The following is a 16,598-nucleotide window of genomic DNA, read 5'->3' as shown; positions in this document are numbered from 1 at the left end:
AAAAGAAGTGGCAAGAAGACCCCAGCCTGTTTGGTTTTCCCCTCGCTGGTTCCCTTTCATTTTCTGCTTATGTCCCGTGATGTCTGAATTTTTGGGGGCAAAAGAGATCCCTGGCAGGCACAGCTAACTTTCCCTTCACTGGAATCCTGCTTCCAAATGGGGTTTTTCCCACTGTGTGAAATAAAGACAGTCACCAAATCCCACAGAAACATGTCCTGGATGATGTTGTTCATGGATATACCAGTCTTGAAACAGGTCCTGATTCACATTGTAGTACCTAGTAGTTACATTTATAGCAATACATTAATAGCCAGTGCTGCACCATGTACTGTCTGCCCATGCCTAGACCCTCAGCACAGAAAGACCAGAAAGATTTGTGCTGCAGATCCTTGGGCAGGGAAAATTCTGCTTAACACCCAGAAGAAGGTTTTTTTCTTCACATGCTGGAATTTATGTGCTCATTAGTCACTGATGAATGGATGCACCAGGGATGGGGGTGGAAAATGCTTTATTACTTAAAAAACCTTCTGAGGTGTCTGGTACCTTTTTGCAATGAGAACAGCTCAAAGGGAGTAAAATAGCAGGTATGTTTCACACTGTTCTCCAGCACAGTAAGGAAGTCCAAGCCATGGCTCAACCCCGCCTTTCATGCAGGTAAACTTTCTCCCTATTTATGCTCAATGTTTCCTTCCAGATCAAATCAGAAGCCTTCCCCAGAAGTATATCTTCTTGTCAGTCTGTTTGCCAATGTCTGTTCTCTGCTGCAAGACATTGTTTTTGCATCACGCAATAGGCAAATAATTCACTTCAGCCGTCAGTTTGGAGCATGCTCGCCTATCAAATCTGATGACTTTGAGCTGACATTTTTGATAGCAATTAATGATAAAAATATTGGCTGCTCTGCTGCTACTGGTATTTTTTGTTGAGGTCATAGGTTTATACACGATTTGGAGTGCAGAGAGCAAGCGAATTTCTCTTTTCCCACTATGCATCAAATAACAAGGTTGGGTCATGCCCACTAGCCATGGTCCTGCACTGAGCAAACCTGAGAGCAGCACTCACAGCTGAAAGATACTCATGCCCTCTCCCTTTAGTCTGGTGTTATGCCAGTGACCAATAAAACATTGCTGTGCTGTCACAGCAAGCTCATTCACAACATCGTCCCTTCCCTGTGCTTTTGCACGCGGGGAGGTTTTCACAGCCCCTCTTCTGCACGGCTGCTCGGCCGCTGTTGTGGCAAGAGAAGGTAGCTGCTCTCACCTGATTCATCAGGATGCATTTGGATGCCAGCTGCAGAACATGACGTGACTGGCCCTTGCAGCCAGCAGCCAGGCGCTCCCACGCCCGGGTCCACAGCACCCGTGTCGGTAGGGCGTGAGATTACAGCGGGCTCCGCTGCTCCAGAGTCACATGCCCTGCTCCAGAGACAAAGGGGCCAGCAGAGCAACAGGGCTTCCTGGTAATTGTGTTCTTCATGGCTCTCTTCACTGATCCAGCAACAACATAATCATTGAAATTAGAGACAGAACAGCTCTGCTGGGGCATTGTGTTAACACTCTGCCAGTTCCAGATTGCGATCTACCGAGTTGTGGCAGGTAAGTCATCACCTCCCCAGCTCTGCTCCACCCAGAGGGAAAGAAACCACACACACAAAAGAAGGAGGGGAAAAAAAGAGCTCCATTAAAAAACAAGTTGAGCTGTGACATTGCCACCACCTATTATGGGCTACTCCTGCTGCAGAGGCCTTCATTGTACTGCATTGACTCTTCACTTAACTATCTGTGTGACAGGGTGCCAAACTTTTCCTCATTTTCAGCCAAGCAGAATGGAAACAAATTATGGATTTTGCCACCTCTGTTTAAAGAGGGGAAAGTACTGAGGTGTTGCAGAGCCTCTGGAGAAAGCAACTGCTGCACAGCCCCTGCAACACTGCCATATTTCAAAACTGTCAAAGGTTTTGGAAGAGGGATGGGCCTTGCCTTGGGTTAAAGAAAAGCAGTAGGAGAGAGTGTGACGGATGTTTTATGGGTATCAAATATCTCACCAAGGTAAGATAAGTCACTGTGTAAACAACCATGTGCTGAGGCAAACACCTTGGGTTGGAGATGGCAACTAGGGAGCTGAGATGTTGAAAAGCAAAGGGTAACCCATTCCAATGTAACTAGCCTCTTTCCCCGGTGGGAATGTCCAACCTATCAATTATCCCTGGCTTCAAACTGGAGAATTATCAAAGCCATGTCCTTAAAATACTATATCTTACTTTTTCCTGTTGAATTGTCTATGGGTGCTCACAGCTACAATCTGGAATGGCTTTGTGAGTGTGCATTCAGGACTGTGATCGACCCTGATGTTTTTTGTAGCACTGAGAAGTTACTGCATGCACAAGCTGGGCTATATTATTTGTTATCTTACAGCATGGTTTTTTGTCTTTTTTTAAATAAGTGGTTGTAATAATAACTCACTGTGCTCCAGTCCTTTGGTCAGTCTTTAGAAGAAAGCTCCTATCACCTGAAAAAAAAAAACAAACCAAAACTGAAATTTCTTTATTTTGTAGACTGTTCTGGTAAATCTTGGCTAAGGGGGAAGAAATTGAGATAACTGACACACTTTAACATGTGTCATTCTTCATCTCTCCAGTCAATAATTGACAACAAAACGGGAAAAAAAAGTCACATGGACCAGACAGCTCACAGATGAGGCACTAAAACTGAGATGACATTTTGCTATGCCTTGGGACAAATACACCTGTAGCAACAGCTGAAGGGGGAAATCCCTTCCCACCTCGGAGCAATGTTTCAGTAAATAGTTTTTAAATATGTGACATCCCTTCCAAGTGCATCAGTGCCACCATGACCACAATTCTTCAATTTCCACAAACCTCAGAGGTAACATCAGCCACAGGGCAGTATCGTGGTGCCAGCTGAGGGCAGGGAGATACAAGCCCCCAGGCAACCACAAGCCTTGCACAGGGCAGGGCATTGCTATTGCAGCAGTGGCAACTCCAGGGGAATGTGGTGTGCATTAAACACAGCCCAAAATAATCCAGGTCAGATGGCTGCTGCTGCTTCCATGAAGATGTCATAGTGGGAAAGAAGAGTTTGAAAGGGTGATTCTCTTTTCATCTCACTATCTACTGTTTTAGTCCAGCATAAGAACCAGGCTTGGAATTTTAGTGAAGTTACACAATTGCATTTGCAGTGTTGGGAGAGAAACCAGACTTCATCCCAGACTAATTGCCAGCTATAAAATTTAATGGAGGCATATATAAAGACAAATCTATAGCAACTTCAACAGAAACATGTCCATGTGTCATCTTCAAATTAAGCCAGAAATGCTTTGCCTAAAACACACACATTTTAAGTCATGATCCTGTCAAGAAGATCCTATGATCTTGCTCATTTGCCTTGATTCACCTCATAGTAAATATTGCTGCTATTTAAAAAGTGTGAAAAAATGGTGACTTACGTCAAAGAGGCTGTATGACTACACATAAGAGAAAAACATCTTTCACAAATAGATGGTGTGTATCAATCTGAAAGACTCTGTGAAGTGCTCTTTTGTATTACTAACCTAATGCTCCAACTGACAAGAGGTTTCCTTTTGTTTACATCTTTCCTGGCAATAGCATCACGACAACTGCAGCCTGTCTGCAGGAATGTACACGGACCTGGGAACCCAGCCATACATTAGCAAACTGCAGTGTACTCCACGTGTTTCTCATCCTTTGCTTAACAACCTTGTGCTTGTTAAAAAAAAAAGCTACTTGTGTGCAATACTGCATTCATTGTGAGCTTCTGCCGGGCAATGCTGGGATTTCAGGTAGGAAGCAGCCTACCTCCTGTATTTTCTCTCTGTGAGATAAAAATTTCCTTTAGCAGAAGGTGGGAAATAAAACCAAGAAAACAAACCAAAACAAAGAAAACCTGTTGAAGCATGCAGAGTTTGTCATTAAAGTATAATCCAGGCAGGTTTTATTTGTCAACAGTTGCATAAGCAAAAACAACAATTCTGGAATAATTTTTAACTGGAACTGTTTTCATATCAAGTAGCATGTGTGAGCTTAACACTTATGGTTCAAGGCCATCCCAAGTGTCAAGTGGTGTGGTTGCAGGTGCTGTCACAGCATCCCTGCCATGTGCATCAGCAGCAGTTGCCACTGCCAGGGGCTGTCAGCTGCAGTGCTGGTGCCCAGGATTCCTCCCTTGTGGCACATCCCTTTCTCACACATACAAGGTATTGTGCTCAAGGAGCCACATCTTTTCTGCTTTACCTCACACTGACATCAAGGCAGAAATCCCACCAGAGCAGCTTGAATGGATCTCCTTAAACACCAAAATTACACTCAAACACCAATAATTACACTTGCCTGGGATGGAAGTTTATCTTTGAGCTCACGCACTTTTTGTTAAATTATCTTTACACCTCAGCTCTCTCTCTCTGCTTTTCAATAGACAACATGAAACTCTGCTGTCGCACCTCAGGAGCCAGTGTATTACATTTGCTCTGGACTTTCAGCATTGTAGCTGGGAGCAGAAGCTGGATCTGTTATTTTCTTCCTCTCTTAAAAGGTCAGGGAAACATGAAACCGCAAAAGGCTAATTCTTCTCTGTGTCACATTTCTGTGAGCCCACAGGGCAACACAGCAGTGGTATTTTCAATGCTTTTTCTCCCTCCCTGACTTTTCAATCCACAGTCCTTGGCACAACTGGTGACAGCTCACACTTACTCTCATATCATTCCTTCTAAGTTGCTTCTGATGAATATTGGGAGCACCAGAAAGGGTCCCAGCCACTGCAGTGCATGTATGGTGAGATGAGCAGGGGGAAGATATCACAAGGCTTGGCCTCATCACAGGTTTGCTGGTGCTGGTGCTGCATGCTCACAATCCACACACGCTTGGTTATTGTTAAACTGTAAATATTGCAAGAAGGTATTCAGCATGATTTAATATTCCTATTAGTGCCTCCAAAGGCCCAGCCAGAGAAGCTGCACTGTGCTGGGCTGAGTACTGTGTAAATATTGATGGTTTCTGTCTTACAGTGTTTACAATCCAAGAAGGAGCCCTGCACCAGAGCTCTCTGCTACAGCTTTGTTATTTGTCTTCAGAAATTATTTGTCTGATTTAAAGCGTCATAAATGAGCATGTCCTTTCTTTTGCCACTACTACTAGAGCAATTACTTTACAAAGAGCTGTGAAGGCAAGGTTCTAGACCTAAATATTTTATGATCCTGAACAAAAATTAGTCTTTTGATATAAACCCAGAATCCAATACCTTTTCTGCAGCTGTAATATGCTACAATAAAATATGATCTCACAGTTCTGAAACCCCTGCCAGGTAAAAAATGATTCAGCACAAGCAGAGAAAAGCATCACTTTGCTCCCCTGAACAGGGACACACTCTCAGGAAAAACTCATAAGGCTTGGTAATGGAAGAGGCTCCCAAAGCCACCACACAGACAAGACACAGATATGTGGCAGTGGTTGTGGGGACACCCACATGGGGAATCAGGTAAGTTAACATTACACATGCATATAGCAGGAACAGACACTACAGGAATGGCTTTTGGCCCAAGGCCAGCTGCCTTGCTGAGGGTGCTGGTGTTTGGAAAGGAAATTACAAGTTTCTACAGCTGCAAGAGTTGGCGCTGACGCACAGCTTGCTGCACCCTCCCCCAGCTGAGGACAAAACCTCTGCAAGGGAGTTGGGAGCTGTGCTATGCCTCAGAATACGGCTGGGCGCCGCTGCCATCCATCATGCAAGCCTGACTCCTCCAGAGTTCAAAGGCAAAGTTGCAAAAGACTTGTTATTCCTCAGGGTATTCTGAAGATTTGTATACTGTCACTTACCTGGGCAGTGGGAGATGTTTACCTGTCTCCTGTGTCAGCTGAGCTCAGGGAGCAGTAGCATGATTACAACACTTGAATGCTCAGAAATGCTTTCTGGTTCCTCATATCCCCTCACCTGATCTCCAGGACCTTATCACTGTTAAAAAGAAAAAACACCACCAAAGCACCACCCAGCTCAAAACCATCTGAGGTGTGGGCCCAGAAGCAACTCTAGCATTCTTCTTTTCCCCTGCTATTGCAGCCTGCAATTTCATAAATAATATTTGTTCTTCCCACAAGCCTTACCTCATTTGGGGTCAGGGGCAGGCTTAGAGTCAGGGCTTTTGCCTGAGGTAATACCTGCAAACGAAAGAGTGGACGTGGAAGGACAGCCTCACTCCACCATCTCCTCCATCACTGCAGTGCTCATCAGAGCCCTCCAACAGGAGCTGGAGGTTGAGGTGTCAAAGCTCAGCCCCTTCCTGTTCCCTGCACGGGGAAGCTCGTACCTTGGTATAGCTGTACCTCATTATAGCTGTGCCCTGTTGTAGCTGTGCCTCGTTGTCCTGTTGTAGCTGTGTCCTGTTGTAGCTGTGCCCTGTTGTAGCTGTGTCCTGCTGTAGCTGTGCCCTGCTGTAGCTGTGTCCTGTTGTAGCTGTGCCCTGCCGTAGCTGTGCCCTGCTGTAGCTGTGCCTCGTTGCCCTGTTGTAGCTGTGCCCTGTTGTAGCTGTGCCTCGTTGCCCTGTTGTAGCTGTGCCCTGTTGTAACTGTGACCTGTTGTAGCTGTGTCCTGTTGTAGCTGTGTCCTGTTGTAACTGTGCCCTGCTGTAGCTGTGCCCTGTTGTAGCTGTGTCCTGTTGTAGCTGTACCTCGTTATAGCTGTGCCCTGTTGTAGCTGTGTCCTGTTGTAGCTGTACCTCGTTGCCCTGCTGTAGCTGTGTCCTGTTGTAGCTGTGCCCTGTTGTAGCTGTGTCCTGTTGTAGCTGTGCCTTGTTGTAGCTGTGCCCTTTTGTAGCTGTGCCCTGCTGTAGCTGTGCCCTGTTGTAGCTGTACCTCGTTGCCCTGTTGTAGCTGTGTCCTGCTGTAGCTGTGCCCTTTTGTAGCTGTGCCTGCTGTAGCTGTGCCCTGTTGTAGCTGTGCCCTACTGTCGCTGTGTCCTGTTGTAGCTGTGTCCTGTTGTAGCTGTGCCCTGCTGTAGCTGTGCCCTGCTGTAGCTGTGTCCTGTTGTAGCTGTGCCCTGCTGTAGCTGTGTCCTGTTGTAGCTGTGCCGCGCTGACCTGTTGTAGCTGTGCCCTGCTGTAGCTGTGCCCTGTTGTAGCTGTACCTCGTTGCCCTGCTGTAGCTGTGCCCTGCTGTAGCTGTGTCCTGTTGTAGCTGTGCCCTGCTGTAGCTGTGTCCTGTTGTAGCTGTGCCCTGTTGTAGCTGTGCCCTGCTGTAGCTGTGCCCTGTTGTAGCTGTACCTCGTTGCCCTGCTGTAGCTGTGCCCTGCTGTAGCTGTGCCCTGTTGTAGCTGTACCTCGTTGCCCTGCTGTAGCTGTGTCCTGTTGTAGCTGTGCCCTGCTGCAGCTGTGCCCTGTTGCAGCTGTACCTCGTTGCCCTGCTGTAGCTGTACCCTGTTATAGCTGTGCCCTGTTGTAGCTGTGTCCTGTTGTAGCTGCGCCCTGTTGTAGCTGTGCCCTGCTGTAGCTGTGTCCTGCTGTAGCTGTGCCCTGCTGTAGCTGTGCCCTGTTGTAGCTGTGCCCTGCTGTAGCTGTGTCCTGCTGTAGCTGTGCCCTGCTGTAGCTGTGCCCTGTTGTAGCTGTGCCCTGTTGTAGCTGTACCTCGTTGCCCTGCTGTAGCTGTGCCCTGCTGTAGCTGTGCCCTGCTGTAGCTGTGTCCTGTTGTAGCTGTGTTCTATTGTAGCTGTGCCCTGTTGTAGCTGTGCCCTGTTGTAGCTGTGCCCTGCTGTAGCTGTGCCTCGTTGCCCTGTTGTAGCTGTGTCCTGCTGTAGCTGTACATCGTTGCCCTGTTGTAGCTGTGCCCTGTTGTAGCTGTGTCCTGTTGTAGCTGTGTCCTGTTGTAGCTGTGCCCTGTTGTAGCTGTGCCCTGTTGTAGCTGTACCTCGTTGCCCTGCTGTAGCTGTGCCCTGCTGTAGCTGTGCCCTGCTGTAGCTGTGTCCTGTTGTAGCTGTGTCCTATTGTAGCTGTGCCCTGTTGTAGCTGTGCCCTGCTGTAGCTGTGCCTCGTTGCCCTGTTGTAGCTGTGCCCTGCTGTAGCTGTGTCCTGCTGTAGCTGTGCCCTGCTGTAGCTGTGTCCTGTTGTACCTGTGCCCTGCTGTAGCTGTGTCCTGTTGTAGCTGTGTCCTGCTGTAGCTGTGCCCTGCTGTAGCTGTGTCCTGTTGTAGCTGTGCCCTGCTGTAGCTGTGCCTTGTTCTCGCCGCCGCCCGCCCAGCGCCTCGGGGCTGCCACCACGCTTCGGTCCGCGCTGTGCAAACAGCGCTGCGCCCTTTCTCCACGCGGATAACAGCAGTGCCACCCTCATTTCCCGCTCCGGGAGCCCTGCTCTGGGCACCCAGCGGCAACTACAGACGCTGGCCCAAGGTCTGGTTAATGTTTCAGCGCTTTGAACCCACCACAGGTTGCACTTTGAGCTGTACACAGCGTGTTATTGGCGGTCTGGTGTTTTAAGGTTTTTCTCCACCAGCCGGTTGGGTGCCTGCTCCTTTTTTAAGAGGGGTCTGACACCAGAAATCTCATGTCTGTGGCAAAGTACCTGATCTCCACTCGCGCTGGTGCAAGAACAATAAGTGTTCTGTCATCAACATGACCCTGATTTCCACAGGCTTTGGGGGTTTTTGCACGTGAGAAGAGGCTGAGGCATCACCGAGTGCCCTGTTAACAGCCAACAGGGCAAAGTTCTTGTTTCCTTTGTAGTGAAAGAGTTCAGGGCCGGATTTTGATTATCACAAGGAGTAGTAAAGTACATAGAACAGAGATCGCACATTGGGTAAGAATTATCACCGAGGTGAAAAAACCAAACAGAAACAGCAAAACAAACTCCTGCCCAGCTGATGCAGTGCTGCCCCACATTCTGGTGTGTGCAGCCCCTTACCTGTGCAGCATTCACAGCTCATGGAAAAGGCTGGGCTGGCTCTGGATGCAGCACAGCCTTCCCTGGCACAGCACAACCCTTACCAGGGCAGCTGGGTAATGGTGGGCTCATCCTGCCCTTTTGGTACCTTTCTTCAACATGCAAATTAGAGTAAACTAGGTGAAGTACCAAAGTCCAGTATCATGCCACTTAGCTTACATACCAAAAGGAGGAAAAAAAAAAAAAAAAGAAAAGGAAAGAACAGAGAAGGTATCAAAGGACCTCTATTTTCATTTTTATCAGGATCTGTCACCCTGAACCATGGTGAGGATGTCAAGCACTCTTGTTTTGAATGTGGTGTTGATGGTGGATGTACTCCCACACTGCACCCAACCCACATCTTTATAAGGATTTGGCTGGTTTTTTGCAAGTCTGGGAAAGAGGAAAATTCACATTTTACACAAAATTAAAGTCCTGCCTGGCAGCTCCCCATCTGCTGGCCCTCTTGTGTTGTTGCTGTTGTCCTGCCTTGGCTGGGGTCTGGTGCAGGCTTATCCCCCTCAAGGTTCCCAAAGAAATTGTTTTGTGTCCTACCATCAGATTGGCCCACCCCATGCAAGCATCCCCAGCCAGCAAAAGTCGTGGGGATTCAGAGGCGAAACACAAATGCTGCACTCACAGTGGTGCTTGGAGAAAAACACAGCTGAAGGACTGAGCTTGCAGACTCTGCCTGTAAACGTGCTCGCAGGGGGAGATCTGAAAGAAGCTCACTGCTCCAGACTTGCACAACTGGACGGTGAGCAGAGAGGGGTAGGAGCCGTGGGAACTGGCAGCAGGGTGACACAGGAGAGCGCAGGGACTGCCAAACTATTCAGCTGCAAGCCAGAGACTGACAGTTGTGGCAAGAGCCATCTTCCCCCCCTCCCTGCCAAACATTCCCTCTCCTGGAGATTTGCATAACCCTGTGTACATTTCCTGCAGTCCTTGGGCAACAAATAGAGTTGTGGTTCAACAATTTACAGGATCAAAGGCAGATTATGATCCTATCACTGGAACAGTTAAGTTTTTACATGTGGGCTTTTTAGATATCATTTCTCAAAGATCAAACTCCAGTGTGTTCCAGGGAAGTAAGTTTAGGCAAACCACAGAGCTGGGGAGCAGGCAGGATCACTTTTTCGTTTTTTTCTTACGTATAATCAAAAGGTTTTATTAGGGTTTTCTGAAAACCCATAGCAATCGTTCTGCATGCAGCCAGTGCTGACTGGCCATGGTTTGAGATCCCCAAGGTGGATCTCCTGGGCTGCAGGGGATTTCCTAGGGCAGGAAGCCCGTCCTGCAGGGAGGGAGGCTCAGCCAGCTCTTCCCGCAATGGCAGACAGGGCTGAGGGTTTTACAAGCGCCTTGCGTGCGATTTCCCTGCTCTGTGTCCAGGCCCTGGCAGCTGGAGAGGAAGCAGCATGTAATGAGCCCCAGGTGGAGGCAGCAGCTTGAGCTCTGCAGTGGCAGCTCCCACACCCTAAAACAAGGGAGCCACTGGCACGGGAAGGCATCTGGGGCAGACTGCTTCAGCCCAGGCTGGATAACAAATGCAGATGAGGGCTGGGGTAAGGCAAGGACCAGAGGCAAATCTTCAAGGAAGTAGAGGATCTGAAGTCAAGCTCCCCCTGAGCTCAACAAGCCTCCCAGAGCGCCTGGGTCATGCCACCGATGAGTCACTTCTGCCAGATGGGAGAGTCTGGCCAGCACAGGCATCAGCTGGTCCGTGCAGCCCTCCTTGCTCTTCTGACCCCGTGGAAGGAAACCTGAGCTTCTGCATCACTGCATTTCAAAAGGAAAGGAAATTAAATTTTTCACAGCGGAAATACCTGTTGCTTATCAGTGTAAATACGAGAGAAATTGACACAGCCCCCCCACACCTCCTTTCATGCCTGCTGCTTATTTAAACTCACACTGGCACTCGGAGGAAGCTCAGAGAGTGGTGCTGGCTGTTGGCACAATACCCAGCTGGCTTCACATGCTGCCCTGCCCAAGACATGATCACATGCAGGTGAAGGAGTAAGGCATTGCAGGACCGAGTGTGAACTCTGCCACGGGGAGACCTGTATGTCTGCAGTCCCACCACCTCCTCCTAGGGTCCAAGGAGATGGTGAGGGATGTCACTCTCCCTTCAGAGGGGGACTGGGACATTCCTCTCTGCCCCAGGTGTCATGCACACAGTAGCAAGGGTCAAGGTAGGTTTGGTAGGGGAAGGGAGGTGGAGGGACTGGCTGTTTTACAACAGACAGTATGTGCTTTGCAGATGTAAATCTAGACACTAAACCAAGAAAGATATTTACAGGAGGTATTTCCACATATTACCAGCTAAGGAAGAAAGACTTTTGAGGAGGCCTTTGGAGAAAGCTGGCAGCACATCACTGGAAATACCTTGGCTGAATGCAAGCCAGCTGAATTTAGCATGAAGAATGAGTTACAGAAGCAACTGCCTGAGCAGTGCTTAATACAATAACCTGAACTAACCTTTTTGTTCAGGTTGGCAGAGGAATGTCTGCTTCCCACCTCACCAGGAGAAGGTTCATGGCAGCAGAGCCAGGACTCTGAAAGCACACTGAAACCAGCAACGCCACTGACTAAAACTAAAAATAATCCCTCCATTTTTGAAAATGCCCAATGGATTTTATTATTAATTGCTTCTTTCTTTGCCTTACCCCTGTCACAACACAGAAAGCAGAAGTTAGAAAAAAGCTGAGCTATCTACACAGGGAAAATGTGCTTTCTGTCATGAACAGAAGCTGATCTGTTTGCATCAAAGCAAGATCTGCTGTTGTGGTTAGTGTAGTGGAGTAGCAGAGATTAGATGCCTTTCAAAACAGTACAAAATTAGTCAAAATATCTCTAACCTAGTTAAATGGACTATGCATGATATTGTGTAAGCACTCTCAAGTCAAACAGAGAAATGATAGAGGGAGAGTTCAAACAAGGAATGAGACTAGAAGCGCAAAAGACAACAAAATAAAATGTTGGACACAAGGTCAAGCAATCAGAACATTGCAGGCTGGAAAAGGAAGTGAAATTACAGGCTGTGGCAAAACAGCTGAATGCTTACTCAGGAACATTACAAAACTGTTGAGATCCCACCATCAGTTATGTGTCTTCCATCCAGAACAATTTCCAAGACAAGCTAATAAAATTCATAAAAGCAAGCTCAGGGGCATCGCATTCTTCTCACATCAGTCAAGTGATTTTGTTTATTATTTATATAAATACCAGGACCAATACATATATGGTATCCTTACTAGGATATGTATCAATAGGGTATAGATATATATACACACACACACAAAATTGCATCTTGGTAAAATCTACAAGCTGATGGCAAATTATGATCAAGACCATCTTCTCAGCTTCTGCAGGAGAGGCTTCTAAAGGTCAAAAGCCCCTAGCTAAGTGCTAAAATTTATTTGCCAATCAACAAAACACTAATTTTACTCCTGAAAAAGAGCTAGAACACCAGAAGAAAAGTTTAAATAGGGAAGAACATTTTGTTTATGCTGAAACTAGATAGGACACATCAGTTAAAGAAACCAAATGGTTTATCCCTAACTGTTTGGTTTTGGGGAGGAAGCAGAATCAAGTATGGAGTGTGTGATACATGATTTCCTACTATCAGGGTCTGGTGGGCACAGAGCTATCAGTCTGTAGGGACTTCAGAGGCAGGATCAAACATTCTCTGTACACTTACAGAATACCATACTGGTAAAACTGCAGGCCTCACAGTTGGGAACTATTTCTGTACTACTACATATAAAAATTAATATTCCCAAAAAGAAAGTGAGTCCTGCCAACTCGTAAAATGTCACTGATGGAGGAGCTCCAGGGCATTATTTCCCCAGCAGTGTGGCAACACTGCAGAGATGGAAAGACAGAGAAGCCAGGGAAACATAGATATATCTACTGCAAAACCCACAGCCCTGGGACTGACCCACTCTCACCGTAGGCAGGTCAATCCTCTTCAGAGCCAGCTAAATGATGTGATGAAAGGTTCATAACAAAAGCCACGTGCATATATGCCCAGACAAGGGTTCTTCACTCTGAGAGGGTCATGTTGTTACACACCTAGATAGGGCTTGGTGCCCAGGGCAGGCACTGCCTAGGCTGCAATTAGAGAAAGCAGCCACAGCTCCAGTCTGTGGTCCCAGGGAAGCTGTCCAAGAATAAACAGGGTTAGATGGTTGTCAGCTGCACTCATTCAACTCACAATCTGCCACCTGTGCCCCCCTCTCCTCCCCCCCAGTTAAGTCACTAATTCAAAGCACTCCTACCTCTGTGCATTTTTACAGGTTTATTACACATTGTGTAAGCAGCTGAAAGATCAACACCCTGTTTGTCAGTAGAAACACATGGAATTTGGCAGAAACCCTGCTATCCAGTGGAACATGGATTAGCTGGGAGGCAGATGCGACTTATTCATGGCTGCATCAGCTTCAGGGACTGTGATTCATGTTGCACAGTGAAGCAGCTCTGCAGAGCTACAAAGGGCTGTGAAGTTGACCTGTTGGTGAAAGCTACCCTGTTCTGCAAATCTGTGTAGCAGGATTTGAGATTCCTGCCAGCTGTAGTCCCAGACCTAACACTTCAGCTTCAGAAAGAATAAAGGAGTTTAAAGGCAAATAAAGGCAGTTTCAAAGGGAAAGGTGAGCAAAATGGCTTTGAGCTGCCAGCAGGAATGCATGCAAAATAGAGATGGAAGAGCAGCCTGAGTTTTTACTTTGTAGCATGGCTAGCAGCAGCTTACGTGATTTTCTGTGTGTGCAGAACTCCAGGCACTCGTTGTCATGACAGGGACTGGAATAGACACTGAACCACATACAGCACACATGGGTACAATTATCATGTCTGGAACAGCAACAGCTCTAAGTGACATTTTGCTGGAGTGAGTGGCTAATCTAATCTCTTCTCCTTCAGTCTGAAGGCTGGAACCCATGGGAGAAGAGCCTGCTGAACCAGCGAAACAGGATAGAGATGTAACAACTCCGGCAGTTGGTGAACGGGAGACTTGGAACAAGTAATGTCCTGAAAAGTGAACATGAGCTGTGTTTGTAATCCCTGCTGGGAAAAAGCCAAGCGGGAAGTTGACAATTGCTAGATGCCAAGTAGAGAAAGAAAAAAAAACCAAAAAACAAAAAAAGCCAAACACAAACTAAATTAGTTTTAAAGAGAATATAAAATACTTCAAGAGTTACCAAAAAACCCTGCATGAGTGCTTGAGGAAAAATGGCAAATAAAACCAGACTTTGAGAGGCAGGACACAGTTAACTGCAAGTGGCCTAAATAGCAAAGGTGTAAAAGTGACACTGAACGGGGTCACAGTGCACCTGGACTCCCAGCTGTACTGCACCTTCTGTGGGCTGGGCTTCCCGCTGCAGCCTTACCTCATCTCCAAGGGGAAAACTGATTCCCCACCACACGCTCTCTCTCCCTGGCTGCTGCTAGCTTTCCTAGTGAGGTTTTGCATGGCCCCTGCTCTGCCTGGGCAGCGGATCATCCTGCGGGGAGGGTGCAGCCCTGCGAGCCAGCCCAGCTTCCAGCTCTCCTGCCCCATTCCCTCCCCGAGAGCAGGCCAGCTGCTGCAGCTCCAACGGCTTCACAGCCATGCGGGCTGGCTGACCTCCTGGCACAAGCTGGGAGCCATGTGGGACACCACACACCCCCCGGAGCAGGCAGACACACCGCCCCTCCCCACCGTAATTACTGCTGCTTTGCGCGGAGATTTATCACATGCAGCTGCCACAACTTGTTTACAAGGCACAAAAGCCATGAAAACAAGGTTGATGAAGTCTGCGTGTGAGCTGTTTTCCCTGGCATGGGTTTGTCATACCTCTTAGCTCGCTGACGCCCTGGCTGGCCGCACAGTCTCCAAAAACACGGCAGTGCCTTCCCTTCAGCTTCAGTGTAGCCAAAGTGTGCTGTCAGAATTTGGGTTTTGACAAAACTCCTTTGCATTTAGGTTTATCTATTATTTTGCTGCAAGAACAGCAAAACCACCCATGTTGCCTCATTGCTTCTTTATTTTTTTTTCCCATGGTAAAACAAGTTTCACAAATAAAACTTTTTGTTTGCTCTACCAGCGATCTGTGGCCAGCACGTGAAGCCTTTGGCTTGTTACTAGGACTCCTGCTCGGTTCAGGATCTTAGCTCCACCCAATGCCCTACATCTACCTACCCTTGATAACTTTATCTAAAGTTACTTCAGGTTTATGCTCAGAAAGAATAGGTTCAGGTAAACTTCAATAGCCAGCACCAAAACTATCAGTGCTAGATTACAGGAAAGCAGAAACTCCCTTTTGATATATTTTAGCAGGTACTCAATGTGAGTAATTTTCTTCTTCCAAGTTAAATAACACCTCAGGGTAGGGAAAAGCTTTTACATGGTGTGGTGTCAGGTGCTACTCAGCCACAGCCATCTGACTTATGACTACAGCCAAACTTCTAGGTGTAACCTTAACACAACTAATAATTTAAGAAGTATATAATTGGCCTCTAGCAAAATTGGTCACCAGTGAAGTTCCCAGGGTAAGTCAGTCAGCAAAATGGAAATGCAGTGCTCATCACATGAGGAGGACTTTGGTGGTCATTTATACTAATACCACTTTGTGTGGCATAATAGTAAATGAAAGCAGCAGAGAGACCACAGGCTTTTACTTTCAATGAAAACTGTTAACCTGAATGGCAACAGCTTTCTTCCTCATTCTATTTTCATTTTCAGTACTGCAGCTGCTACAGTGAAATTACAGAACTGGTCAGCTCAACCAGCAAAGTTTTTTTTCTTTCTAAGCTAGATGACATTTTTTATTTTAAAGGGCAAAGTAATGAAAAGTGAAGATCTCTGAAAATGCCCTTTAATGATCTGAGTTGCCCCACTTTTTCTTTATCCCACAGCACACCAGCAAACTGCTTTGAAAAAAAAAAAAAAGGAAACAAAAGAGGAAAATATCGAGCAATTAAAATCAAACAATGCAAACATATTTGTGAGGCTGTTTTTCTTTCATTCATGAAGCATGGGTGTAAGGAGTGTTGCAATAAAGTTCCTTTCTGCAAGAATAGGAAAGGACAAGGCTTCTTCCAAACCTTTAATCAAAGATGACACTCCACTTTGAGTGCATAGAACCCCTTAAGATAAATCACCTATTCCACAAAACCATGTCTATTAACCAACCTTTCCCTCAACATGAACCTTAGTTTCAAAAAAGTATACTTCCATTTTACACTTAAGTCATTAAAAACCCCCACCAAACAATACATACATAGGTATCTCAGGAAAAAATAGCTCAGAAGTACCAAGTACAGTGTGTCCAGAAAGACACTACACAAGGTTTTTCTGTACCCACCTGCAATTCCTTGAAGACAGAGTATACAGCCATCTCTATGTTCAAAATTATTTTCCACCTTTATTTCCAAATTATTTTTAAAAGGAATTCAAACATAAAGGTTCAAGAAAGGCACAAGTTCAGAAGAATTCCAAAGAGTGCTTCAGAACAGACAGAGTATTTCTGACACTAGGAAAATAAAGGCCACAGCAAAACAGAATAGCAGTCAGAATATTGTAGTTTTCTTTATACTCATAGTGATAACCTTAAATCCACCAACTCTCCTTCTCCTCAAAGCCCTCCCCCAACCTCCCAAACAGACAACTGGTTTGTTTTTAA

General features: G+C 46.6%; 2 long non-coding RNA genes across 3 annotated transcripts; both read right to left on the bottom strand.

The window, feature by feature from the left end:
• On the bottom strand, window positions 1-6,202 carry LOC130250019 (uncharacterized). The gene is made up of 3 exons (XR_008839882.1): window positions 6,134-6,202; window positions 2,463-2,508; window positions 1-1,617 (listed from the first exon to the last, which is right to left on the bottom strand). It is a non-coding gene; the product is annotated as an uncharacterized LOC130250019 (long non-coding RNA).
• Window positions 6,203-9,186: 2,984 nt separating this feature from the next.
• LOC130249421 (uncharacterized) lies at window positions 9,187-15,022 on the bottom strand. 2 transcript variants are annotated; one of them, XR_008839795.1, is made up of 4 exons: window positions 14,771-15,022; window positions 13,688-13,965; window positions 12,885-13,096; window positions 9,187-10,713 (listed from the first exon to the last, which is right to left on the bottom strand). It is a non-coding gene; the product is annotated as an uncharacterized LOC130249421 (long non-coding RNA). The 2 variants fall into 2 exon arrangements; XR_008839794.1 differs by lacking the exon at window positions 13,688-13,965.
• Window positions 15,023-16,598: the final 1,576 nt, after the last annotated feature.

The sequence above is a fragment of the Oenanthe melanoleuca genome, chromosome 2 (assembly GCF_029582105.1).
Source record: "Oenanthe melanoleuca isolate GR-GAL-2019-014 chromosome 2, OMel1.0, whole genome shotgun sequence".
Taxonomy (NCBI): Eukaryota; Metazoa; Chordata; class Aves; order Passeriformes; family Muscicapidae; genus Oenanthe; species Oenanthe melanoleuca.
Note: the sequence above shows the minus strand (reverse complement) of the source record. Positions and strands in the feature narration are given on the sequence as shown.